The sequence below is a fragment of the Emydura macquarii genome, unplaced genomic scaffold (assembly GCF_026122565.2).
Source record: "Emydura macquarii macquarii isolate MOO-44397 ecotype Brisbane River unplaced genomic scaffold, CSIRO-AGI_Emac_v2 contig_1363, whole genome shotgun sequence".
NCBI classification, from domain to species: Eukaryota; Metazoa; Chordata; order Testudines; family Chelidae; genus Emydura; species Emydura macquarii.
In genome coordinates, this window is record NW_027131500.1 from 11,989,716 (window position 1) to 12,017,436 (window position 27,721).

A 27,721-nucleotide genomic window follows, 5' to 3' on the forward strand; every position below is an offset into this window, starting at 1 on the left:
GGGCCAAGACCTGGAGGAGCTGCCGGACGCAGATGAGGAGGAGGTGACTATACCGGGGCCAGACTTGGAGTTGCCCTTGGAGTTGCCAGAAGACGACACCAAGGCGCGGACACTGACAGGGCTGGACCTGGAGGAACTGCCCCGTGCCGACCTCCCCGCTGAGCTGCCCGACCTACCACCCCCTGACGATATCGAGGGGTTCTGCAACCTGCCCCTGGGCGTCTACCCTGATGAGGTCGATTAGATGGTGGCACACCAGGTACCCAAGGGAAAGGGGGCAGGAAGTAACCCGGGGAGGGGCTCCCCAGTCCAGGGACTGGGGAACTGGACAGTGAGTCAGCGTCTTGCGGTTGGAACCCCGCTGACTCCGTGGCATACCCCTCTGCCATGGCTAGGGACCTGGGCTGGGACGCAGTGGAGTCGGGTGGGCCTGCGTTCTCCTCCCCCTTCCCTGACCACCCCGCCGGGGGCCTCTAGACTGTGTGCTGTCCCGCCGGGGGCCTCTAGACTGTGTGCTGCCCATTGGAGCTCGGGCTATTGCCTTTGGACTGCCCTGCCTGAGCCCAGAGACTGTTTCCCTGCCCCAAGCTGGGCCAACACCTGCTGGAGCAGGATAGGGAGTGGGTGTGGCCTCCCTCCGAAACTGACAAGGAGGGATGGCCACCCATTCTACAAAGTCATTGAGAGTTCAGATATTCTTATTAATGAGCTAATCACAGATGGCTCAGAAATACCTGCTTCTCCTAAGTACACAATTAATCACTGGCAAAATTTGCAGTCATAATGTTACTGTAATAGCAATAGCTAAATCAGATGAAGAAAAGTCTATGGACCAGATTCTCAGGTGGTGTAAACTTGTATGGCTCCACTGACACCAATCAAATTGTCTTTTTATACCAGCTGAGGATCTGACCCTATACTTTTATGATAGTAGTATTAAAAGTGTGTTATTACATGACAGTGTCAGATGATATTATGTCAAAAATATGCTTAGAGTGTGACATATCACAAAATCACCCAGAGAATCCTGACAAACTCAGCATAGTGAATTTCGATGAATATTTAGAAAAACATATGTTCATTGTCTGCTATTTATTCCAGCAGCCAGTGCTTGACTTGTTTGTTTGTGTGTTTAACAATTTTTAAGACTTCAACATAATGTCATGGAACCAAATGTTTAGTACACTTTTGACTCAATATGAGGATTGTTTCTATTAGGAGAGAATTATTAGGCAACATACACAAGATGAATACATCATCCAGGTCTTCTACAAATGTACAATGCCACAGATAGGGTTAGAATAGGAATAATATTGAAAGCGAAAGCAGTAGAACTTTCCAAGACTCTGTCCATGGATCATTCTCAGAGTTCCACTCTTTTAGTTTTTTGCTTTTACGATTTTGCTTATTGCTCAGGCTGTAGGAGCTGTTCTAATATGAATATATAACTTTATCCCTGTCACAGAAATCCCTTTTGTTCCATCATATGTTCTCTAGGATTGTTCAAATGGGATAGATCTCTTGGCTGTTTGGAGCCACTGCAGAAGATATTGTGTCCTGCTAAGGCATCTTCACATAACTCTGGAGATAGAAAGAGGCCTCAAAGAAGCCAAAAATTGCCCCTAGAAGACTCCCCTAGTTCAGGACTGGTGCAGGGGCAGTACAGATGTTCATACACACATAGCTCTCGGTGTAACAGCAGCTGGAAGAATAGCCGAACAGGGGTGGGAAAGAGAGGGTCCAGATTAGGAAGGCAAATGCCTGGAACACTCTTTCTTCTAGCTATTGTGAGCTGTAGACAGCTTGCTGGCAGCTGTAGGGAAACTGCTACATATTAGAACAACTCCCAGAACAGCCAAGAATCTGGGAATTATGGCCTCCTTTGTCTCCCTTTCACCTTGGCTGTGCACCTCTCAGGAAGCACAGCACAGAATATGCCCCGTCAGATCTAGGACCACTGTATTTACCATAGAAAAGAATCTTCTTAGCAGTGAACAGCTCACTATTATCCAGTCGAAGCCTGCCTTAATTATTCCAGCATACTAATACTGATACTGGGCCAAATCCTGAAGTCTGGTCTTTGTTCAGTTTTTAACTTCAAGCCTTGGTCAGGCAAACTTCTATGGATGAAGGCACATTTGGGTAAACCATTTGATTTCCATCTGATATACAACATAGATTTTTTTTATTTGCTGTTACTTCTCTGTAAACCTCTTAGAATCAAACTCCCTTCTTTGCTTCTCCTTCTTACTTTTCAAATACATCTAAAATCTTACCTTTTCTTTGAATTCTTTCAGCTAATGACCATCTGCTCTTTAGTGCTTTTCTTTATTGTAATCTATTTTATTGACTACTCATCATTCAATGTTTGTTCTGCATGGTAGGATTCCTTATTGTATTTGTTCATGCCCTGGAATAATGCATTGAAAAAGTGCTATGAGATATTTAGGAAACACAAGTAGGAGATAACTTTGGCTTTAGGTCTCATCATCTGAAAGATAGCAAGCACCTCTAGCAGCAGAGACATTCCCAACCTGCCAAGGCCCAAATGTGGAACATAATGTGTGAAAAAGACCCAGACTGAGGGAGGAAGGATAATTTATACTCAGTATATCGTGGGAATTATTCTTTTAGTGTGAATAACTTTCTCTACAACTTATATGATTTTTTATTTCAGGTATAAATAATTTTCAACCATTAAAGTGAGGGGACCTCAAATCTGTGTGGGATGTAAGCAACTTTAGGAATAAAATGAATGAGATCTGCCCAAATTAAGTGTAGGATCTCAGAGCCCCAGATATTGGTTTAATACTCAATCAAAGTAGAGTGTCACTGATACAACTTCCTACAATAGTTTGACTCTCATTAGAGGTCTCTGTCTAGTCACTGCCTAGGTCCTTCCTGTTTGTGCTATAAAATGTGATAAGAACACATAAATAGAGTGGCTGTAGGTCACATTGCTTTCTGTACCTGAAAACTGGCAAGTGAACATTGGGTAGTTAACAGATTGCCAAATTCATAATTTTTAATCTGAAAGCAATTCCTTTTCTTAACGTAAGAGCTATCTAACAGTTCTTGAAGGGGTCTCTAGTTTATAGATTTTGGAAGTGAATGAGAAAATGAATAAACTATATTCTTGCCTTTCTCTGTTGCTGTTAAGTTATTCACATAATGTTCCATTTTAATACAATTTATGCCTTTACCAGCATTTTAATGTTTCACTGTAGAAGGGAAAAATGAGCGTTTTATCATTCATACTGAAAAAATTTAAACTTTAATCCACTCAGAATAAGTAATTGTTATTTGATCTTAAAGGATGAAACTCATAAACTATGGAATGGCAGGGAATGAAACATACTTTATGGTGTAAATGTTACACTGTGTCTCCTATTTACCAAAGGGGCCAACATTACCTAGATTCATTATAGTGAATCTTGGTGGCACTTGTATTAAGCAGATTATTTTAATCCTAGATTAACCTCTTCAAGGCTGAATGATGTACCTGACATTCTCTTTTTGTTCAAGTGTTCATCTCATTTGAATCAACATTATATGAAAAACTAGCGACAGGACATATGCACATGCCAGCAGCGGTGAAGGGATTAATTAAGATTATCCCTATGGAAAGGAGGGACTATGTAGGTGTAGGCAAGTTATCAGTAACTTGGATATATGGTTTTGTAATTATTTTTGAATCTTTGAAGAACAAGCTGCACTGCCCTCGATTCACTGGCTTAACTCAGATTTGAGCAGCTTTTAGTGCTCTAGGTACTTTTTGGCTCATTATCATCAGTTTCAAAGCATAAATTTCCACTTACTACATACTGAAAAGAAACTATTTCTACCACTAATCTCACTAATATATTTCTACCCACTTATCTTGGGTCCTTTCCCATCACTCCATGATGTGAAGGGCTTGTAAAGTTGTTCTAACAGGACAGTTGGGGATTCCTAATGTGTTCGTGAATCTCAAGCTTCTGTGGAGCTGACTATGGTCTGGGAGAGCTTTTCACTGTGGGATTATTGTGTAAAGAGCAGATAATTAAAACAAAACAAAAAGCTACCATGGCAACACCTGTAAATATATGCAAATTTTCAGACAGAGTAAATTCTTATGGCAACTCATTGATGTTCCACTGTGGGGGGGAAATGTGTTACAACAAACTGCAAAATTTTAAATATGTATTTAGGATTTGGTAATAAATATTTTGTAGAGCTGGTGAAAAGTCAGAGTATCCATTCTACAGTAAATTCAAAAATGTATTTAGGTTAAAACATCAAAATTCTTCACCAAGTGGATAGTTCAGAAAAATTTTGGTTTGGAAATGTCAAAATGTTTCATTTCAATATTTTCTGTCAGACTAAACATTTCCAAATCAGTTTATGGAGAAAAACTGCAACTTTTTGTCTCAGCTAAATTTGAACTGCATCAATGGCATCCAATGACGCACCCCAGTCATCAGACTCCCATAACACACCACAGTGGTTCAACCAGAGAGCAGACTGTGATGCATCATGGGAGATGTACTTCAGTCAGCGAACCAGGCCTGTAGTAGAGAATGAGGGCATGAGAAACCTGAACTATAGCTCCCATGAGAAAACATGTCAGCTCAGGTTAACAAAGATGAATGCTGACCTGACCCAAAACAAATTTTTCCCAATGGCAAATTAAAAACATTCAGCATAATTGTAATTTTCCTGCAGAGGATTTTGATTCCATGGAAATTACGTTTTTCATTGGGATTTTTCCATCAAAAAGATTTTTCATTCAGCTCTGCTCTTTAGTGGTTGGTTTAAATACTGGAGGATATCTTTATTATGGAAAGGGTTTTTAATTTTTTTTTACATAAAAAAATTAGATTAGGTGGAGTTTGGAGCAGACATTAGACTTCTCAGGAGCCATCATTGCCATGAGATATCATGAACTCCCCACTTTAAGATATGCAACCCTGAATAACTTTAAAACTATTACAGCAAGTGGAGCCACATGGGCCTATGAAAATATCTTGGGGCACAAATATTCATTGAAACTTAACTAATGAGACTATTCTGAACGTATAGATTAGACTACTGTTGAGATATTATGGAACAAAAAATGGCAATGATTTATTTTCCAATTTAAAAATCAATATTTATTTATTCCTAAAACTCACATATGACTGTCAGCCTTTATAGCTAAGTTCCCCCAAAATTTTCCAAAAGCCTCAGATATGCCACAAGACATTATGACCTTTAAGAAATTTATTAAAGAACGTGACATGGAAGCCTGGGGATGAGACTGTAATGGGCTTCTAATGAAAACAGTCATCATTAAATTATAGACTCAATATTGTGGCTCCAAAATAACTAACTGGTGAGATAAGGATCTGTATACATTCCTATTGCTTGATATTATCAGCCCCTTGCCAAGCAATAGGGAGTGTTTCCTCTTATGATCCTTGGGACACGGTGGCCTGCCTCTTTAAAGGGCCAGGAGGCTTGGGGCTAACTAACCCTATTCAACTAACCATGTGCAATAATTAACTGCCTCCCAGTTTAATGGGTCTGAACTAATTGGGGTCAGGTGACAGCATGAAACACCTGAGTTTCATAAAAGGACCAAAAAAACTCAGTATGGGAGTAGAACTAAAGGGAGAAAGTTGGATCTGGAAGGCCACCTAGGCGTCAGAGCACTATCCTGGAGACAGGAAGACTGAAAGGTAGGCAAGAGGGCAGAAACTGTGTGGGAACTCCAGCGAAGGAGCCTGGGAATCAGGGTTGTATCCTAGAGTTAGAGAGACTTAAAGGTATCTCAAAAGGGACTGTGAACTGCGGCTGGAGGGTGGGCTGAAAGGACCACAAGTGGGGCAGAAGAAACTTATATTTGTGTGGGACTTTTGTTACCTCAAAAGGAAATCAAACTTTGATTGACCTAGGAGGTTGGCTGGGCCATGTGACTCACGGAGTGTTACCAGATTTGCCCATTACCTTGGGATGTGCTCATTTATAAGAGTTACTTTCCTGGGGGTGGAGGGGAGGGTTGTAATTATATCACTGTACTGCTTGTGTCACTTGTGTTTTCATATGGAGCTTTATTTCTCCCTTCTGCAAGTCCCCTCCCAATAGAACTATCCTGTAGGACCTAAATTTCCCAGGGCTGGGTTCCTCTAGCCCCAGATTCAGATAAACACCCACATATATACACACACACACATTCACAGATTAACAGAGCGTGTCTGAGCGGACCGGGTTAATCAGCACTTCCAAGCTGCCACCCTTATATGCCACAGATTCAGCATGACCCTATCCCCACTTTCATGCTACAAATGTTCCAGTAGTAACCCTCTTGATGAGCATTCCCCACAGGATTTTTGGGCATTACAGGGATCTTTGGTTTAAGTAAAAGAAGCATTGCTGCAGAGCAAGATAGGGAAGCCAAGAACACGAAAGAGTAAATGAAATTTGGAGAGAGTTTGGCAACCAGCTTGATTATAAAAGTTATTTTATTGCCAGGTATATAAAACTTACGATACTAATAGTATAAGGAGAGAAACAACCAAACAGTTACAATATTACACAATTTCAGTTAGGGTATTGGGGAAATCTAGCCCAAGTTTGATTACAAAAGTCGGGTTTAGAAAGTTATACCTGGAGTGAGAAAGAGAGACATCAGATTAGGTCTGAGGGAAAAAAGTGGGCTTAACCAGAGAAGAGAGAGTGAGTGTTGGGGTCTCATGACTCAGAGCAGCTTGAACTGGTTAAAGGTTCCCAGGAGACAGGCTCTTCAGCTTAGGGTCCAGAGTGCTTGAGACAGGTGGAGCCCCCAACATGATCAGTCAGGAAAAGGTGAAGTCCTAGTGGAACTAGGCACCAGAACAGAGTTTTGAACTTGAACAGGGGTTTTTGTAGGGAAACTACAATGATTCCAAGGAGAACACTAAGTTTGCTTACGGGTAAATAATGACTCAAGGAAGTATATCAAAGTCATTTTGTTTAGGCTGGACAATAGGAACTGATCATTCCTGGCTATGGGCAATGTTACTTCGAGGGAGCTCACAATACAATCAGGCAGATTCAGTGTTTTGGATATCAATAAAGAATCTATGACTAGAATTGGTCTAACTGCTGAGCTGGGTGGGTGCAGGCATGGGTTCATTAACACCTGGAGCAGAAATCTCCCATTATGCCGTGCTTCCCTGATTCACTGATCTCAGAGTTCAGTGCGGTTCCTGCCTTGGAGCGTGGTTCTCCATTTGGTATGCTAATGGAGATACCCCTTTTGTTCCATCTTCGATGCAAATGAGGCTAGGGGAGTTGCCTTAATCCTGTCACCCTTGTCCCAAGAAGTTTAGATGTGTCTCCCATTGCATTTTCATTGCTTTTTGTAAGTCTTTCTTCTGACCAGTTCTGACCAGGTAACAGGAGAGAGAGAAAATCCTGGAGAGGAGAGTAAATTAAGGTAGGGAGTGCCTGCAGCATCATGCTTGGCCAACAAGGGGTGCTACATGGCAGGCAGGCCTTATGACAATCCTGTGTCTGCAACTGTCTAATGTCTGCCACCTGATGTCAAATACATCTTTGCAGAGTGGATATTTCTTTTGCTATATAAAATATACACTTAGCAGACTATTAACATGCTCTTCATAGCCATGGAGATTAAAGGACATTAATATTGATATTAAATGGAGTTTTCATTTGTACAGGAAGAGGAAAGTGCTCTATCCTAGACTTGCACGAGACAAACAGTAGCATTTTGACTCCTGTGTTTATATGTGATTACATAAATATTTCAATGTGACAAACAGGTTAAAGACTAAATTCCCTTTGTGTACTAATTTTCTGATTAAGGGTCATGTAACTCTTTAATTCTCCAGATTTAGAGGATTATTTATTTGCATCTCAAAAATAACATTTTAAGTAATAGAATTGAGGTTAGCTGGCAACAAAAGTGAAAGATGCTTGAAATGTTGCAAGACTGAAGCAAATGACTGTAGATATTAAAAGCTTTGAATAAGATATTTTTTCTAAACACAAGGCAATTACTTTCTCCTCACCAGTTAAGCAAAATCCAGTTATTACACTGTTCTATTTTTTTTCAGTCACATCATCAGAATAAATGGGTAGGAATGTTAAATTTTTGTTCAAATTGCTGGACATTCAATCTACAAATGTGTAAAATTCTCATGAAATTGTAACATCGAACACATTCCATTATTCTTGCTTTTAATGGGAATGGAGTAGGTGGGTGTGAAAGAGAATATTCTTGGCTTTAATGTGAAAGGATGGGGGAATGGGGTGGTGAGAGAGAGAGAACATGGAGAAGTTACACTGAAAATTCAATCAAAAGTGAAGCACTGGAATGGGTTACCAAGGGAGGTGTGGAATCTCCATCCTTAGAGGTTTTTAAGGCCTGGCTTGACAAAGCCCTGGTCTGGATGATTTAGTTGGGGTTGGTCTTGCTTTGAGCAGGGGTTTGGATTAGATGACCTCCTAGAGTCCTTTCCAACCTTAATCTTCTATGATTCTAAACTAACATTCTAAGAGACGTGTTATCTTTTACCTTAGTCTCCAGGAGGTTGGGAGATTTGTGAAGACAATGATTAAGATTAAAGTTGTGTGAGAAAAGGTTGGGGCAGCCTGTGGCCTTTTCACTGCACGATCTAAAGGTCAGCCATAGACCTCCATTCAGAGCTGTTTGCTTCTTGGCCTCAGGGTTGGTTTGTTTGTGAGGCAGCTACTTAGTGAACCGCAGTTTTACTTTGCTCGAGTTAGAGTATGGTGTTCAGCATCTATCCATAAGGTGTTTTTTTACCCTCTCTCAGAGTTTCAAATGAACTAAATCACTCACAATGACACTCAGTTAACACCAGGTCAAACTACAAATTTTGCCTTTTTTCTGCAAAACAATAAATCAAGTTAGGCTTATGGTTGCTCTAAAGGTTTGTGAGTCTTAGGAAATATTTCAGTGATCACTTTCTTTGGAGTTTTGATTTTTATGACAAAGGCAGGAGACTTTCACAAGCTTTTGGGCTTGATAAAGATGTTTTGCACAATTTCAGAAGAACGAGCAGTCAAACATGGGAGGGAAGAGGACATAATAGAGAAATGTCATCTAAGTAGTGAATCAGAAACTTGGTCTTGCTAGGCTTGTGGAGAGTCTTCAGCCACTTTTCCAGATAGGTGAAAGCTTTTTTTCCCAGCAGATGCTCTGAAACAAGAATGCTGAATTAGAGATCTTCATCTATTTACTCTTTCTTATTATACAGGAACAAATAACAGCGAATGAAATTACAAGGCAATGAAGTTAAAATGAAATATTACTTTACACAATGCATTATAATCTGTGGAATTCAAATGTTAAAGATTATCCCTGGGTCTAGTAACCAAGCAGGTTGCAAAAGGGGATTAGACATTTACATAGATAAGGAGATCTTTTACAGGTCTATTAGAAAGGATTACAAAATATAAGGGATATAAACTTTCATGCTTCAGGACATAAAACAGTCACTAATTGATGGAGGTTAGGAAGAAACTTCCTCTATTAATCATTTATTCCATAATTGTCAATTAAATGGATTTGTGAGTCTTCCTGTCTAGTTTATGGTGCTTGTCACTGTTGAGGACAGGATGCCAGTGTACATGGACTATTGGTCTGATATGCTGTAGAAATTTGTATTGCAGCAGCTCAAACATTTCTGAATTTGGAAACTTTGATAAACAGATCTTTTTAACAGCTCTATAGTTGGCCAGAAATATTGGGAACAAGAGTGGAGTTTTTGCAAAACCAACCCTCCATCCCCACAACAATTTGTTAATTAACTGTAGAGCAGAACACATTTTTATAGATTAAAAAAAAAAAAGCCAATCAACAATACAAATATTCATAATTCTTCTGCCTTTTCTTTTTCACCAGTGCTAAACACTAAATTCTTGTTTTTTCTCACTTAAACTCAGTGAATCAGTTTCACTCATGTGTAAGGTTATGAGGCTAAATTAGCTAAAACTCACATGGAGAGCCCAGAGGGTGGAGTGACACTATTTTAGGTTCACTTAGCCCCAATGGACAACATTTTTAAAATGAGCTTACTCATATGAATTGCTGATACAGGAGTGGATCTTAATTTGTATAGTCCAAAGTTTATTAATATACACATTGTACATAGCTGTTACATAGATATCCAGAGTAGGAAGTGGGCCCAGAGAATCAGCAGGGAAGGGCAGGGATATTGTACAGCAATCTCTAGTACTCTATGATTACTTACCTATTGATAGTCCAACAACAAGAAGAAAAGCATGAACAGGGATACATTCCCCAATTTTCCAGGAACAGGATTCCTCTAGCAGATGAGATGATGGCATATAGATTCCGTTCCTTGATCCTCAAGGTCAGAATAAAACCGTGTCTGTTAACATCAGTGAATAGCATCTAGAGGGCAGCCAATCAACAATCACCAGCTCACTCCATCTGAATGGTGCTGTGTATTGTCCAGCTATTGCAAATGACTCCCAGACTAGGAATATGTGGCTACAGAAAATAAGTTGTCCTTTGTTTTAACTCTGTTAGGTGAGGCCTGACTATACTATAAAGGAGCAGAAAAGCTCAAATTATGTTGTTTACTGTTGTTAGATTACTAAATCAAAATCTTCAGCCATGTTAAACTTCATCTGAGAAATTTTAGTTTAAACCCTGCTTCGAAATACAGACCCCCAAAATCTCTCACTGCTCTGCATTACAGGTGTGATTGTACTATCTGAAGTAATAAAGAATCCTGTGCCTTTTCAGAACAGATACTGAGTTTGAAGTGTCACATGGTCAGTGATTCCTACCCTTTCCAGTGTAGCTTATTCAATACTTGGTGGCTTTTATTAAAATACCTTGCAAAAATGTGTTCAGGACAAAACTGCTTTTGCTTCAGTCATCATAGGAATGTTCTGAAACATTGTCTCTGTTTCAGAACACACATTAGGAGTTTAAAAATTGTCATAGCTACTAAAAAAAGAGACCTTGGCCTGTAAATTCTGCTGAAGAAGGAGATTTAAAGAGATGCTAGTCTCAGAACAGAGAGGAAACAGGCAGTAGGAAAAAGAAAAAAAGCCTGCCCACACACTAACTACACCACTCTGGAAGAAACCAGTAAATCATGTAAGTGCAAGATATTGTATGATCTTTAAACAGAACTATCAAGAAAACCAGATGACAAGTTGCACATCAAATTGCAATCCTGAGGAATCTAAATATGAAGTACTGGGAACTAAAGTGGTAGGTCATTATTGCAGTAACGTGGATTGGGCCCTCCGTTGTGCAAACAAATAAGAAGATATGGTTTCTGCCTCAAAGAAACTACAATCTAAAGGTGTGGAGTTATAAGTAAGGGCAGCTTCCACAGCTGGGGCAGTGCAACTATGTTGAAAATCATAGTTTGATCTTTGGTTCACTCTTCTCCACACTTTCACCTGGCATAGATTCCTTGCCCTTGCATCTACACAGTTGCACTGACTGTCATGTTGAGGGAGAAGTGGAATCAGGACTCTGCCTACCTGCTGTATTGAACTTACTGTGTTTTAGTAACCCAATAGATGGTCTGATAGAACCTACATTATTCAGTAATAAAGGCCCTGGTGCACATGAATGTTACATACATTAGCAAAACTAACGATTTATACTGCACAGTTTGCAAAGGATTAGGCCTGTATTAGGCATGGAGACACTTGAAGTATCTGAGTGTTCTGCTAGAAGTGAAACATTAATATTCCTCTAAGCCTTTTTTGCAGCCCCGCCAGACCTTTGTGTTACCTTTGCAGAAAACACACTGTTGTGTTTTCCGGACACTGATCTCTTCATTGAATTTTAAAACAAAAATCACGGTTTACCTAAACTATTCGCTTATCTATTACTTGTTTTATGGTACAACTTAATTTTTCTGTCATTCTATAAATTATAAATGCAAGGAGAGAACTCCTTCGCTTTTGCTGCAGGCGGTGTTTTGATATTGCAAGCCTGATGTCTAAACCCCGATAAGAATTGTAGGGTAGATGTATTATAACCTGTCGTCTTCTTCTCAAATAAGCTTTTGAAGGCTGGGCTAGAAACAAAATATTCTATTTCAACATGTGAGCCTAGGAACTGTTTCTCAGAGCACTCAGTGTTTTGCTCTTTAATACGCAGAAAACAAACCACCTCACAGAACACAATCAGATACAGTACTGCAGAGTATCTCACACACACCAATGACCTCCTTTAATTTAGGGGTTATAGAAGAAAAAGAAAATGAAATAGAATGCTGCTGTAATATGAGGAAACTGCAGTTGTCATGCTAAACTGTGGGCTGAGTGAAACTTGAAACATCACAAGATAACAGTTGGCTCTAGTTAATCAAGCATGACAGGTAAGGAAAGAGTAAAATCACCACACTCAGCAGAATAAGACAGACCATTTAAAATGGTAATACAATCAGTCATCTCATTTCACCACTGACACCCTTCAGCATTTGCTCGTGTCAGTCATCTTTTGCAGATTGTCAGCTGAATATCAAAACAAGCATGACAGGCAAATAAATATGAGTCTGAGCAAATATTCTCCTGCAGACATCACAGACAAGCATGACTGACAGGAACTCACTGATACTGATGATTGAGTTTTTATTCTCTGAGTAGATTGTCTGGGTTATTCCTTGTCAGGCCGTGCATTTCAGATGGCTTATATAGGTCTGTGGTAAAACTCCCCAAATCACATCTGCGTTTTAGGAAAATAATTTTAACCCTAACCCACAAAAGAGAGAATCATTTGGGGAGCTTTCTAAAGGAATTTTGGATTAACCTTTCTGGCTTAATGCTAATAATTTATTCATTTAGAGAGTAAGGATGCAGGCAAATGAGTTAGTCAGGATTAGGTGGAAAGTTAATGAGCTCTATGTAAAAAGTAGGGTTTAGTTGGGATATATAAAGGATATATAAACTCTGTCACTGGCCTTCATGGTAGGCATTGGTAAGATAGGGGATATAGTGTGGATTTGCTACAAATATAGGGCAGCATATTGTTGTGTTGCTCCAGCAGCAGCCCAGGAAGCAGATTCTGACTTCACAAACCGCACTACCATCAATGCAAACACCACGTTTGGAGGTGCTTTAAGACTAAATTAGCTTACCTGGCTGGGGGTGTGGGTTAGAACTCCGGCTCCACTTTAATTTGGGCTGGAACCTGCCCACTTTGCAGTGAGGAGGCAGGCAAAATTACTCAAGTGCTGATAGTCCTCCAGTGCCTTCCCACAACTGCTCCCCCCTAACGCACAGACAAGTTCTCTTGCAACAGACACAATTGACTGGAAAAGAGTCCTAGAGCATCAACACAAAGAACTAAGGGATATGTCCCCAAAAACACGCAAGGAGTGCAGAAACAGTGAAGATACAGTAACTCCTATATGGCTTTGCAGTGGGAATGCTCACACCTGGGTTAGACCCAGATTCTGATCACCTGGGATAACTCTGCAGTGAAGACTTACACCTAGATTGTATTCAGAAAATCTGGTTTTAGATTTGGGGGCTGTGCATTCTGTTTATGGGCGAGTGAGCCTCAAACATGTTGAATTGAGATTCCAATTGAGATAAACATCCAAAAGCTCAGAGGCTTTCCTAAACTATCTGAACATGGTGAATTTCCAAAACTGGGCTGGAAATCTCATTAGAACAAATTTTCTTCTGAGAATATATAGCTCTTCGGCTTCAAATGCTGCCTGGAAATAGTGTGATAACAGCCATTCTCCTAGTGTTTCTGCATTTCTCATTTTGCCCCAGCAGGAAACCAGCAGTGAAAATCACTTATTTCAGAATCTCAAAGATTCCACTGAAGCTCAGTTTTGGAAATAGGTGAAGATTAAAGGGGGGTTATTTTCTACCCTAATTAATTCGTCCTTCCCTAGTTTTTTTTGGAGGTGGCTCTGAAGGCAATATTTAGATATGAACAACACCATCTGTACAATTCAACTTAAGGTATTACATAGGTATATTTTACACAGGCATAAAAATCATATTCAAATAACTAGGAATTGTACTTCTCTCTCATTACTAGTTGAAAGTAGAATTAATGACTCCAATGGGAGTTATACTTACACAGGAAGAAGAAATAGCTCCATGTTTGTAACGTACTGGTATATTTCTATGTCCTTTGTCCCCCACCTCCCCTTGAATATTCTGGAGAAGTAAATCAAATATTAGCTAAAAATCTATGAGAAAAATGACAAACAGCAAATATTTAGCATGCATAGTTCTTAAAAGGTTTTCACCACATGGCTTTGAGTTAATGAAAAGTATAGTGAATATAGAGTTCGTTTGGAGTGGTGGGGCCCTAGCCACCTTTTGGTAGATCTGAGTGAGCTGAAGGACTAATTGAGAACACACCACCAATCTGATAACTAGAACTAAGTGAGAGCCTCCATGTATCTTACTGACAACAACCTATGTTAAAGGCTTAACACGCTATTTTGAAGTTATCACTCTTATTCAGACGTGTGATTTGAGTTGTTGCTTGAGGCTTATACAGCTACTTCATTGTTATTTCTTGATTATAAGGTGTATGTACATTATATATGTGTGTGTGTGTGTGTGTGTGTGGGTCACTGCTTGAATTTATTGTGTCTTAAGAGCTGCATAATGTTAATATGATCTGATGGCAGATTGGCTGTTGTCAGTGGGAAAACTTCAACCTATGGCTGCTCTAGTGGAACACAGTATTAAAAAATGGATCTGTTAACATACCTCTTCACCCCCCAACTCTTTTCCTACCTCTCAATAATAATCAAACACAAACATTTTGAGGGGTTCATTAAATTGTAGATAATCCATCAAAAATTCAAATAATTTGGATTAGTTTTGGATAAACATAAATATTAGTGTTCAGATAAAGCAACCCCACTAACTTTGTGAGGTTCACCATCACTGTTGCCCCTGGCAATCAGAGGATGTTTTGCCGAATTCTATACCCGATTTTGAGGAAAGTTTTGAAAAATCTGTGGAATTCATGAATTCATTTGAAATGCACATAAAAATGCTAATTGGTTTAGATTTAATTTATATTCTTGAGTAGTTCTGAATGAAGTTGATTTATGCAACTGGTTTTTTGTGACCACCAATTATTTCAGGAGGAAAATATGCAAAAAAGTAGTAAGGAAATTTCCATATCTTGTGGGTTAACGACCATCATTGTGTGAACTGCTCATTCATCCTCTGTGGCAATGGTATGAGTTCTGAATTGTGCATGGTTATAATGATAAATGAAAACCAAGTTCACATCCTTTAAATAAGTGTGTTACTATACATCTTTCCATTTTAACTGCACTATGCAAAAATCTGTATCTTGGCAATGCCATGTTAATGCCAGTAAAACAAGGACTTCACAGTTGACAACACAACTATAGTATTTCAACTCTCTATGCCATCTCCATCTGCTGTTAATGTGGCAGCAATTTTTTGTTTTTTATTGCTATAGCTCCCAAACGCACTAGTTATGGATCAAGATTCCATTACATAAGACCAGCCATAATGGATCAGATTAATGGTCTATCTAGCCCAGTATGCTATGTTCCAACAGAGGCCAGTGCCAGATGTTTCAGATTGAATGAATCCATTCCCATCTTCTGACAGTTGGAGATTTAGGGACACCCAGGGCATGGGGTTGCATCCTTGATCATCTTGGTTAATAGCCATTGATGGACATATCCTCTGAACTTATGTAATTCTTTTTGGAATCCAGTTAATCTTTTGGCTTTCACAACATCCCATGGCAACGAGTTCCACAGGTTGACTATGCATTGCGTGGAAAAAAACTTCCTTAAGTTTGTTTTAAACCTGCTGCCTATTAATTTCATTGGGTGACCCCTGGTGTTCATATTGCATGAAAGGGTAAATAACACTTCCCTCTTCACTTTCTCCATACCATTCATGATTTTATAGACCTCTATCATATTCTCCCTCAGTTGTTGTTTTTCTAAAATGAATAGTACCAGTCTTTTCAATCTCTCCTCATACAGAAGCTGTTCCAAACCCCTGATCATTTTTGTTGCCCTTCTTTGAAACTTTTCAATTGTAATATCTTTTTTTGAGATGGGGAGACCAGAACCGCATGCAGTATTGTGTTGCTGACAGGTAAAGGGATCCCTGATTACCAAGCACCACGCTGAGGAAACAGTTTCTTAACTATTTACAAGTTTATTTGGGGCAAAGGGGAAGTGGGGTTTTACAAGGGAAAAAGGAACAATATATATAACAGAACTATCTACTTTCCTTAACAGGGGGATTTAAGCAGATTAGAAGGAGAACAAAACACAGAGTACACTAGATAACGATTATATGAGTTTCAAAAGTATAATCAAATTAATGTTACTAATACCCGAAAACTATAACAAGAATACTATTTAAAATCTTACCACCACGAGGAACAGGGTCATGACGCCTGACCAATGGGGGACACGAGAAAAGCTCGGGTTCAAAACTCGGACCGGTTACACTCGACTCGGCTCTCGCCCAGCAGAGGACTCGGGGGCGGGAAGAGGTAGCAGCTCCAGAGGATCAGTCTGGCGGGCCGACAGCTCTTCTGCCAGGCCCGCCGAAATGCAGCAGTTATGCACTCGGGCTATGCTTGGTACATGAGTGGTGTGTAATATTCGTAACAGCCGATGGCTGCCCCTGTTCGTGAGAGGTGTGCAGTATTCGTAACAGCTGATGGCTGCCCCTGGACTTTTTGCAACGTCCCATTGTTTGCCATTTCAGACGTACTATCTTAGGTGTGTCAGTCAGTAAAGGTCCCGATAAGGTCAGGTCTCAGGTCTACTGTAATTGCCGAGCGGGAGGGGGTGAGCGGGGGCGAGTGCCGGTCACTAGATATTATACTGTCGCCACATATTGAAGGGATGTGTGTGTGTACCATAGTTTATATAGTGGCAGTTTTGTATTTTCTGTTTTATTATCTATCCCTTTCCTAATGGTTCCTAGCAGTCTGTTAGTTTATTTGTTTTTGTTTGACTGCCACTGCACATTGAGCAGATGTTTTCAGAAAACTATGCATGATAACTTTCAAGATCTTTCTTGAGTGGTAACAGCTAATTTAGACCCCATCATTTTGTATGTATAGTTGGGATAATATTTTCCAATGTGCGTGAGTACTTTACACTTATCAAGACTGAATTTCACCTTGCTAGGTGCTGTACAAACAGAACAAAATGACAGTCCCTGTCCCAAAGAACTTGGAAAGCTACTTAGATTCTATTGGTAATAGTTGCTATGCAATGGGCTCAACCTACTTTCATGCATAGTCCAAAATAAAGATTTGAAATAGTTTATGCTTAATTCCATACTCTCTGAATCACTTCACTATGTTTTCTGGAATTCTAGATATTTGCCTGTAATTTCCTATGGTTTGAACTGCAAAGGATTGGTAGCACCTTTTATATACTATTGGCCTTTTTGACCTTAGTACCTAGTCAAAATTCAAGGAACTGGGATGTTCTTACTGGAATTAGAAATTGACAATGGAGTCTGGTATCTTCTTGATGCAATCTTGTTTGTTTACAAGGAATGTGCAAGGTCCTGCTTCTCCAAATGTAGGAGGAACAAGAAATTTAAGAATATTTTCTTAGTACAGCTCCAAGGCCTCTTTAGTCAACACCCAATCCAAAAAAAACTCTCTCTAGCTTTTTCCAGAGTCATACCCTATGCTCTCAGGTGGCTGCTTGGATTTCCGGCTCTTTACCTCCGAGTCTGTCTCTGTTCTCTAAATGTGTCTGTACCCCTGCCTGACTCTATGGTCAAAAGGGACCAATATGATCATCTAGTCTGTCCTCCTGCACAACGAAGGCCGCAGAACCTCACCCACCGACTCCAGTAATAGACCCCTAGCCTGTTACTGAGTTATTAAAGTCCTCAAATCATGGTTTAAAGACTTTAAAGTACAGAGAATCCACCAGCAAATGAGCTGTGTCCCCTGCTACAGAGGAAGGCAATCTGCCCTGGGCAAAATTCCTTCCCAATCCCAAATATGGCAATCAGTTAAACTCTGAGCATGTGGGCAAGACTCACCAGCCAGACACCCAAGAAAGAATTCTCTGTAATAATTCAGAACCCACTCACAATACTGAGTGGAAGCCTCCACTTACCTGGTGCTAGTTTCTACATTAGGCCTTGTTTTAGGTGTGGCCCCTTAACTATCCCTCACAACTATCTTGAGTGAAAGGTGCATTCTGACATCAGTTTTAACTCAACCCATAACAATTATTCAATTCTATTTTAAGAACTTTATTCTTGTTAGTGAGATTAATTCAAACATTTTCAAACTGGTATTGTTCGGTTAAGCTGATGTGAATGTGAGATTTGATATTTTTTTTTCTATAGTTTTTTATATTGTTCTCATCACTATAGTATCTGAGCACCGGCCAGTAGTGCATTAAGTGACATGACTAACAACTGTTACAGATAGTACGTTCTTGCGCATCCTCACCCCAAAGGGAGAATTGTGTGTACAGTGTAATACTTTGTTTCAGTAGGGTTTTTTTTTTTTAAATGTACTACTGTGTGGGTTAGAGTAGACAAGGTGGAAGACATGTGCCTTGCACTTGGAGGGGAAGGTAGTAAGGTTTGTGGTGGTCCTTAGTGCCTGTGGGAGACTGGCTCCTGAGAAAGAACTGTCACATACAGATGTGCTCTACCCTGGTGGTAGAAATTTCCATTGCCTCACGAGTGGAGTTGTCAACCTCACCCTTCATGCCAGAAGTCCCCTTAGACACACGCGTACACAGGCCACACATACACACCCACACCCACACACCCCCTACCAAGAAACTATTGTATGGCTTCCAACTGTATCTTAGAAAGATTAAATCGACGTTAAAAGGTATATTAGTATGAAAGCCAGAAGAAGCAGCTCAAATGCTTCCAAAGGTTCAAAAATAAGTTCAATCCAGCTCTCATTACTAGTCTGCTTTCTGACTTCAGTGGCAGTTAGATTGATTCCTTAATAGGTAGAATAGTTTTCCAGCCTACAGATAGGCCCTAAGGATGGCAGGGAGGATGGTTGTAATTAACTTTTGTGAGGCCAGAACTATGGATTATAAATTAATTAAAAAAGCATCCATTCTATTTGTAGTAGAAGCAGCTGAGGTATTTTACAAACATGGTTAGAGTATAGCATTTTAAAACACAGACTTCTACATCTGGCAATTTAAACTATAATGGTATCATCTGTAACTTCAATATATTGTTATAAACCCTCTTTACTGTACTCTGTGTTACCTCAGTGACTCTTCTCCCAGTGGGATCTGGAGGATTAACTCGAACAAGTTTAATTTATTCTTGCTTTCCACTTCTTCTCCATGGTAATGTGCTTAGCTAACAGGCTAAGAAGTACACACTGCTCCCTTTCTTCCAACGTAAGAAGATTTAACAGGTTCTAGAAAGTACCTTCCAAATGTTATAGGATTCCCCAGATCTTATGATATTAACATTCCCTGCTTACTTTCCATTTCCTTTCTCTAGCCACATAGTCTCACTCAGAATCCATTTTATAACCTCTGAATTGTACTCTTTTCAACCCATTTCCTCTGGAAAATATATTACATGCTCATTATTCTGTACTATCTATAAATTTACTTGTATTATGGAATCAGAGGCTGCGGTTCCCTGGAGGGAATTATTGATAGGATACCAGAGAACAGGTGGAGTTAGCCTGGAAGCAGATCAGCCACATGGACAGAGCAGTGCATGTAAAACTCTTATTTTACCTTGTTGGGGAACAAGGTAGAGAGGGCAGCAGCACTCTGAAGCTTACCACTATCTCAAGCTTCACAGCAACACTAGGACTCCTGTAGGCCTATTGCTCCCAAAACCAGGAAAAACGTTATCCTGTTATGTGTCCAATTTGTGTGGTATACTAAAAGGGAAGGCAATATAAGGTTCTTTACTTCTAACAGCAGCTCTATATAAGAATGTGGGAATATCTAGTAAAAATGTGTTAAATGCTTGATTAACTGTTTACATTTCCCATTCTCCATTTTGAATTCCAGGTGGTGGTGGGGTGATGTGGGATGATGCCACGCTGTTGGTGTGCATTCTATCATTAGTGGACACACACACACACACACACACACACACACACACACACACACACACACACACACACACACACACACACACACACACACACACACACACACACACACACACACACACACACACACACACACACACACACACACAGTTCATAATAAAAATTGAATGTGGTCATAAACCAGAAATCCTTCCCATTTGTATATTAACAAACAGGAGAGTCAGAAACTTACCAGGCTCCAAGGCTCCTTCTGCCTCTTCTGTTTCTGCTGCTGGTTCCACATTGGGATGCTCCTTTGAGCCAGGGGGTATGTGTTATCAGAGTTCCTCCAAGTACACACCCAGGATGTGCTGTAGATGCTCCAGCAGCAAAGCCTCCTCAGGGAGCAACATGAGCACTTTGCTAGCCTGATCCAGCAGCTGCTGGCTCCCCTCCGGTGCTATACTAGATTCAGGAGTCAGAAGGTTGCCATCCCAGTTGCCATCATGAACTGCTGGGGGCTCAGTGCTTAGTGCAGTACCCAGCACCCAGTTAATGTTCTTGTAAAATGCAGGATGACAGGGAATTCCCAGAAGTGCAGTTCTCCTCCCTTGTTTGCTGGTGGTGGCTCTTGAGCTACTTAATCTGCTCCCTGCACTGGTCACCTTTCCCTTTAATCTCCAGTGCTGCCAGATTGTCCACTATTTCTTGGTACACATGGTCTTTTCTGATATTCTCACTGAAACTGAACATCTTGCTTGTCTTGCACCAGAGATTTACCAGAATCTGACTGTAGTCCTGTGGCCAGGTAGCAGCGTGTTTGGTAAAAGACAACTTCTTGTCGGTGGCCATAGCTAACACAGGAGACTGTTCACTCTGTTTGCAGTTCAGTGCTCAGAATAAAATGGAAAGGTTAAACTGTACAGGGGCACTTTAACAATCAACAGGTGTCCAAGCCACTGCCAATTATTGGAATGGACAACCAATTATCCTGCTTGCTGCTTTTAGCCATTTTCAGGCCTTTTCAGGAACTTAGCATAACTAGGCAAACTGGGGGATGGGAGGGGGGGCAGTATACAGTGAACACCTGAAGTGATCCTGGCTCTAAGGATTCTCTCTGAATATGCAAGGGCAGCTGTCTATGAAAAACAGGAAATCTGGCTATATTTTAGAATTGTTGGTATGGGGAAATCTAACTATTAGACTAACAGCTAAGACTACTTGTTTAACCATATTTTTTAGTGACATGGCTCTGTAACTCCTGCTTCTGCCTACTGATTGATTTGTTTGGTCAGCTGTGTAACATTTTTCTTGATTGACATGTCTCTGTAACTTTTGGGATATAAGAGGGAGGTAGTGAGTCTGAGTCAGCGGATCACTTCGTGGACACATTGGTCCTTCTGTCTGTGTCTGGAGATCTTTCAGTCATCTGGAAATCTGTGACTAATTCACCTGAAGACTGCCTCAGACTTGTGGGAGTAACTATCAAGTACCCTGACTTTTGGGGTGCTCTAATACCTGTTGTATTTGTATGTGCTTAAGACTAATAAGTGGAGACTAGTAAAAGCTTCCAATGGGAATTGCTGGATATCGGAAATAAAGCTTTAAAATTAAAAGCACTTGGTTTTAATTTGTGTTTGTGCTGGCCATATAGCAGGTGGATGTACTGTGTTTCCTCTGTTTATTTCCTGATGCCGATTTGCAGAGGCTAAAAGTTACTAGGTCAGGGAACCCTGGGTAACAAAACAACAAGCAGCTGTACTTGAACTGGGGGGGGTGCATCCATCTCCTGAGAGTTGATTGGCTAGTTTTGGGATAGGAAGGATAGAACACTAGCCCATGGGATTCTGGGATCACATTCGTGGACTCTCGGGACACAAGTCTGGGGATGTGGGCCCAAGTTGTATTCTCACTGCAAAATGATGGAGTCCCAGTGAGACTCCAGGTGGGGCCAATCACTCTCAGCTTGGCTATTGGGCCCAGGTCCTGAGGCCTTACTGGCCTGAGTCAGACAGATTTGTGTGTAGATGGAAGTGTGACAGGTGGGTTGGCCACGAGCCTGGGTTTACATTGCAGTGTAGATGTACACAAAACAATTATGGAAAAGGACACCTACAGGCAGTCAAGAGCAATACGAGCAGTGTGACCAGAAGATAAAAGCCAAGTACCAGAAGCAGCAGAACCATATTTTCAACTTTAAAGATGAGCTGATTAGGGAGGATGGAATCACATTTTGAAAACAGAGAGCTTTTCTGCCCCCCTCATCACATAAGATGTCATGCCAAAACACTGTCTCACATCTCAGAATTGACAGCTGTCTTAAATGGCCTCAACAGTGTGTGTACTGGAAGAAATGAACACACAGCTCTCTTCCTTAATAGAAGCACACCTGCCAGTCATGGGAAAATTGCCAGCAGAGACTGTGACCACCTGAGCTCCTCACCTGACCATGGAAAAAAGTGGGAGAGGACTTATTTACCTTCAAGGAAAAGCGGTACTTGATTACAGTGAGCTACTGTTTAAACTTTAGGGGGGTCAATGCCCTGCCTGATGTAAGAAGCAAGGCCGTTATCTGGCAAACTGAAGGCACACTTTGCAAGATACAGCATTCTCAACACTGCATTCACTAAAAATGGACCCCGATTTGCTTTGCAAGAATTCAAGGAATTTGTATGCAAATGGGAGTTTGACCACCACACCTCTTCCACAGCATACCCACAGAGTAATGATATCAGATGGAATCAGCTGTAAAAAGTAGCTAAGGCTGTTTATTCTGGTTCAGAGCCCTTGTTAGCATTTTTGGCACATAGGAACACCAGATTGCCAAAATAGTCCAGTGCAGGTATTGATGGGACAAAGGTCCAAAATCCTGTTATCAGTGAAAGGAGACCTGTTGCTGCCAGAAGGCTGGAGATACTGCTGAGAGGAGATGGCCAACTATCAGAAAACAGGCACTAGAGTACAACAGGTCAGCCAAGGACCTACCTACTCTAGAGTTAGGCACTCCTTCAAGGATCCACCCAATAGAGAGAGTCTAAAAGGAATGGGCTAAAGGAGTCATGAGGGGGTGCAGTGGCACACAGTTCATATGAAACGACTACATAAGAGGGAGAAGTGATCTGAGCTCCACGATTAAACTGGAGATAAGCCAGTTGAGAGTCTCTGAGTTAAGCTTAGAAGCAAGAAAAATAAGGGTGATGTCGTAGTGGTATCTGTTATAGACCACCAGACCAGAAAGGTGAGGTAGATGAGGCTTTCTTCAGTCAACTAGGGAAAGTTTCCAGTTCACAGGACCTGGTTCTCAAGGGGGGGACTTCAGTCACCCTGACATCTGCTGGAAGAACAATACAGCAGAGCACAGAAAATTCAGGAAGGTTTTTGGAGAGTGTTGCAGACAACTTCCTGGTGCAAGTGCTGGAGCAACCAACTAGGGGCCATGCTCCTTTTGACCTGCTGCTCACAAACAGGGAAGATTTGGTAGAGGAAGTAGAAGTGGGTGGCAACCTAGGCAGCAGTGACCATGAGATTGTAGAGTTCAGAATCCTGACAAAAGGAAGAAAGGAGAACAGCAGGATACGGATCATGGACTTCAGAAAAGCAGACTTTGATTCCCTCAGGGAGCTTATGGTCAGGATCCCTGGGAGGCTAATATGAGGGGGGAAAGGAATCCAAGAGAGCTGGCTGTATTTTAAAGAAACCTTATTGAGGGTGCAGGAACAAACCATGCCGATGTGCAGAAAGAATAGCAAATATGGTAGGCGCCCAGCTTGGGTTAACAAAGAAGTCTTTGAGCTTAAACACAAAAAAGAAGCTTACAAGAAGTGGAAGCTTGGTCACATAACTAGGGAGGATTATAAAAATACTGCTTGAACATGCAGGAATGAAATCAGGAAGGCCAAAGTGCAATTGGAGTTGCAGCTAACAAGGAATGTGAAGGGGAACAAGAGAGGTTTCTACAGGTGTTACCAACAAGGGGAAGATAAGTGAAAGTGTGGGCCCCTTACAGAATGGGGGAGGCAACCCAGTGACAGAGGATGTGGAGAAAGCTGAGTACTCAATGCCTTTTTTGCCTCTGTCTTCACAGACAAGGTCAGCTCCCAGACTACTGCACTGGGCAGCACAGAATGGGAAGGAGGTGAACATCTCTCAGTGCTGAAGGAACAGGTTCAGGACTATTTAGAAAGATTGGACATACTAAGTCCATGGGGCCAGATGCAATGCATCCAAGGGTGCTGAGGGGGTTGGCTGATGTGATTTCAGAGCCATCGGCTATTATATTTGAAAGCTTGTGGCAATTGTGGGAGGTTCCTGATGATTGGAAAAAGGCAAATATAGTGCCCATTTTCAAGAAAGAGAAGAAAGAGGATTCAGGAAACTACAGACTGGTCAGCCTCACTTCAATCCCTGGAAAAATCATGTAGCAGGTCCTCAAGGAATCCATTTTAAGGCACTTGGAAGAGAGGAAGGTGATCAGGAGCAATCAACATGGATTCACAAGGGCAAGTCATGCCTGACCAACCTGATTGCCTTCTATGAAGAGGCGACTGGCTCTGTGGATATGGGGAAAAGAGTGGATGTGATAGATCTTGACTTTAGCAAAGATTTTGATACTGTCTCCCACAGTATTCTTATCAGCAAGTTAAAGAAGAATGGGTTGGATGAATGGACTATAAAATGGATGGAGAGCTGGTTAGATCATCAGGCTCAACAGGTAGTGATCAATGGCTCTATGTCTAGCTGGCAGCTGGTAACAAGCAGAGTGCCCCAGGGGTCGGTCCTGGGGCCAGTTTTGTTCAACATCTTCTTTAATGATCTGGAGGATGGGGTAGATTGCACCCTGAGCAAGTTTGCAGATGACCCTAAGCTAGGGGGAGTGATAGATACTCTGGAAGGTAGGGATAGGATAAAGAGTGACCTAGACAAATTGGAGGATTGGGCCAAAATAAATCTGATGAGGTTCCACAAGGACAAGTGCAGAGTCCTCCACTTAGGACGGAAGAACCCCATGCACAGCTACAGACGAGACCGACAGGCTAGGCAGCAGTTCTGCAGAAAAGGACCTGGGGGTTACAGTGGATAAGAAGCTGGATAAGAGTCAGCAGTGTGCCCTGGTTGCCAAGAAGGCTAATAGCATATTGGGCTGCATTAGTAGGACCATTGCCAGCAGATTGAGAGAAGTGATTATTCCCTTCTATTTGGTGAGGCTGCATTTGGAGTATTTTGTCCATTTTTGGGTCCCCTGCTATAAAAAGGATGTGGACAAGTTAGAGAGAATCCAGCAGAGGGAAACAAAAATGATTAGGAGGCTGGAGCACAAGACTTATGAGGAGAGGCTGAGGGAACTAGGCTTGTTTAGTCTGCAAAAGAGAAGAATGAGGGGGAATTTGATAGCAGCCTTTAACTACCTGAAAGGGGGTTCCAGGGAGGATGGAGCAATGGTAGTATGACAGAACAAGGAGCAATGGTCTCAAGTTGCAGTGGGGGAAGTCTAGGTTGGATATTAGGAAAAGGTTTTTCACTAGGAGGGTGGTGAAGCACTGGAATGGGTTACCTAGGGAGGTGGTGGAATCTCCATCGTTAGAGGTTTTTAAGCTGTGGCTTGACAAAGCTCTGGCTGGGATGATTTAGCTGAGGTTGCTCCTGTTTTGAGCAGGGGTTTGGACTAGATGACCTCCTGAGGTCCTTTCCAACTCTAATATTCTATGATCTGAAGAAACAAGGGGAACTAACAAGAGACAACACCCAGAAAGCCAACAGTGATCATCACAAAATGGAGAGGCAGAACAATCTGGAGGCCAATGCCAGAGTAGGAGAGAGACTCCACGGAGAAAAAGTTTGCTAGATTCAGAGACCTGTAGCAGGATACAAACATCACTCCTGGAGTGGTCTCCTGTTGAGGAGATCAAACTGTCTCAAAGATGATGTCACTAGCTGAGTCTGTGGTAATGATGAGTCTCCAATTCAGAAATGGGCTAGCAACCTCTGGCCAAAGGGACACAAGGCAGGGGAACTTGGCCTCAATTATTTGGTTTTAATGTTTGTAAAATAAGGAAGATATATTATCAGTGGAATAGGAGCCAGAGGCCCATGGTCCACTGGAGGGACTGTTACTGAGGGGACACCAGTGGAACAGCCACATAAACAGAGCAGTCTCCAGGTTTAATGATGTTCTCTTTGTTTAATCTGTATTTAGATTTAACCTGTCCTAATCAAACAGTACTGTGCTAGATTCTCTGCTGAAGTAAATCAGTTTGCTTCTATGGACTTCAGTGCAGCTATGCCAATTTATACCAGTTGAGAATCTAGCCCATAATTAGAACTCCTGGGTTATGGGGAGCATTAATTTCCCTTTGGGGGGTTATTTTTAATAATTTTTCAGCTTTATGTTGAAGTGAAAAAAAAATCTGTTTTGGCAGCTTTTTCTTTTGTGTGTACCGTAATGAGTAATCTCTTTGTAATATTCCCTAGTGTGCTTTAACATGTTGCAAATAGCACTATGTTAACTCACACTAGGGAACCTTTAGTGCGCACCAACATTGTTTACATGGATCAAATAATGCACAACATGCTAGTGCACTTTAGAAATCCTACCCCGGTAGTCTGTATTATTGCTCCATGTATAAGCCTTTATGTCAGGGTGACCATATGTCCTGTTTTGACCGGGACAGTTAGTTCCCTTTTTTAATTCCTGTCCTTGGCATCCCGATTTTTTTTTTTTTTTTTTTTTGTTGCAAATATGGGCATTTGTTCCGTTTGCTCTTGCAACTGGCAAGCAGTGATGTCAGGTGGCTCAGGCCAGCACCATGTGGGGGGGAGAGGGACCCCTCAGGCAGACCCTGCACGGTGTCCCATTTTCCCTTTGGGAAATATGGTTGCCCTACCTCATGTATAAGTGACCATTTCTGGTGTTTTCCTACTGTTTATAAAATCAATAAAAGATTAGTTTATTGGCTAACTCTGAAAATCAGATGCTCTATCTGTAATTTGTACATATAGTAACAAATGTAGAAATGTACTTAATGCCTCCTATTGGTGGAAAATGTAGAATTGCCAATGGTTTCTTCTAATTTTCATGATAACCAAGGAGGTTAATAAAGGAGAAATAATAGCCAGTAGGTTTTTTTCCCCGTTTTTATTTTGAGTAGAAACATTTATGAATGTTTCCTGTTCCTTTGTGTATAGGCAGTGTTTTTTTAGATCAATGTATTAAAGTTTAAATAAGTCACTATCATACCCTCTGTAAAACCCAGGACAAGAATGATGATTAGAATGCCATGATGGTTTGAGTAAACACTCACATTGAGTATAAATTTCTTTGGCTTGTTTCTAACATTTTTGAGGGACAATTAGGAATCTTGTACCTGAGACTTTTGGACTTTTGCCTTTTACATATTTCCTCATTTCTGGACCAATTTGGTTTGTCTGTCTTTTTTCCTATCTCAGTAGAATTGTGCCTCTTCCTGAAACTAAATAAACTCACGATATTTGTTCAAATATATTGTCAAAATATACATTCCTCAGTTCTGTCACCTATGCTATATCTTTCATGTGTGAAATATGAGGAGTCAACCAGAGGTAGCCAAATAACACACAAAGTGATTGATGAATATTTTTACTAATAAACATGAATCATTTTCTCTGCTGCTGTTCTTCATGAGATCATGTTATTCATTG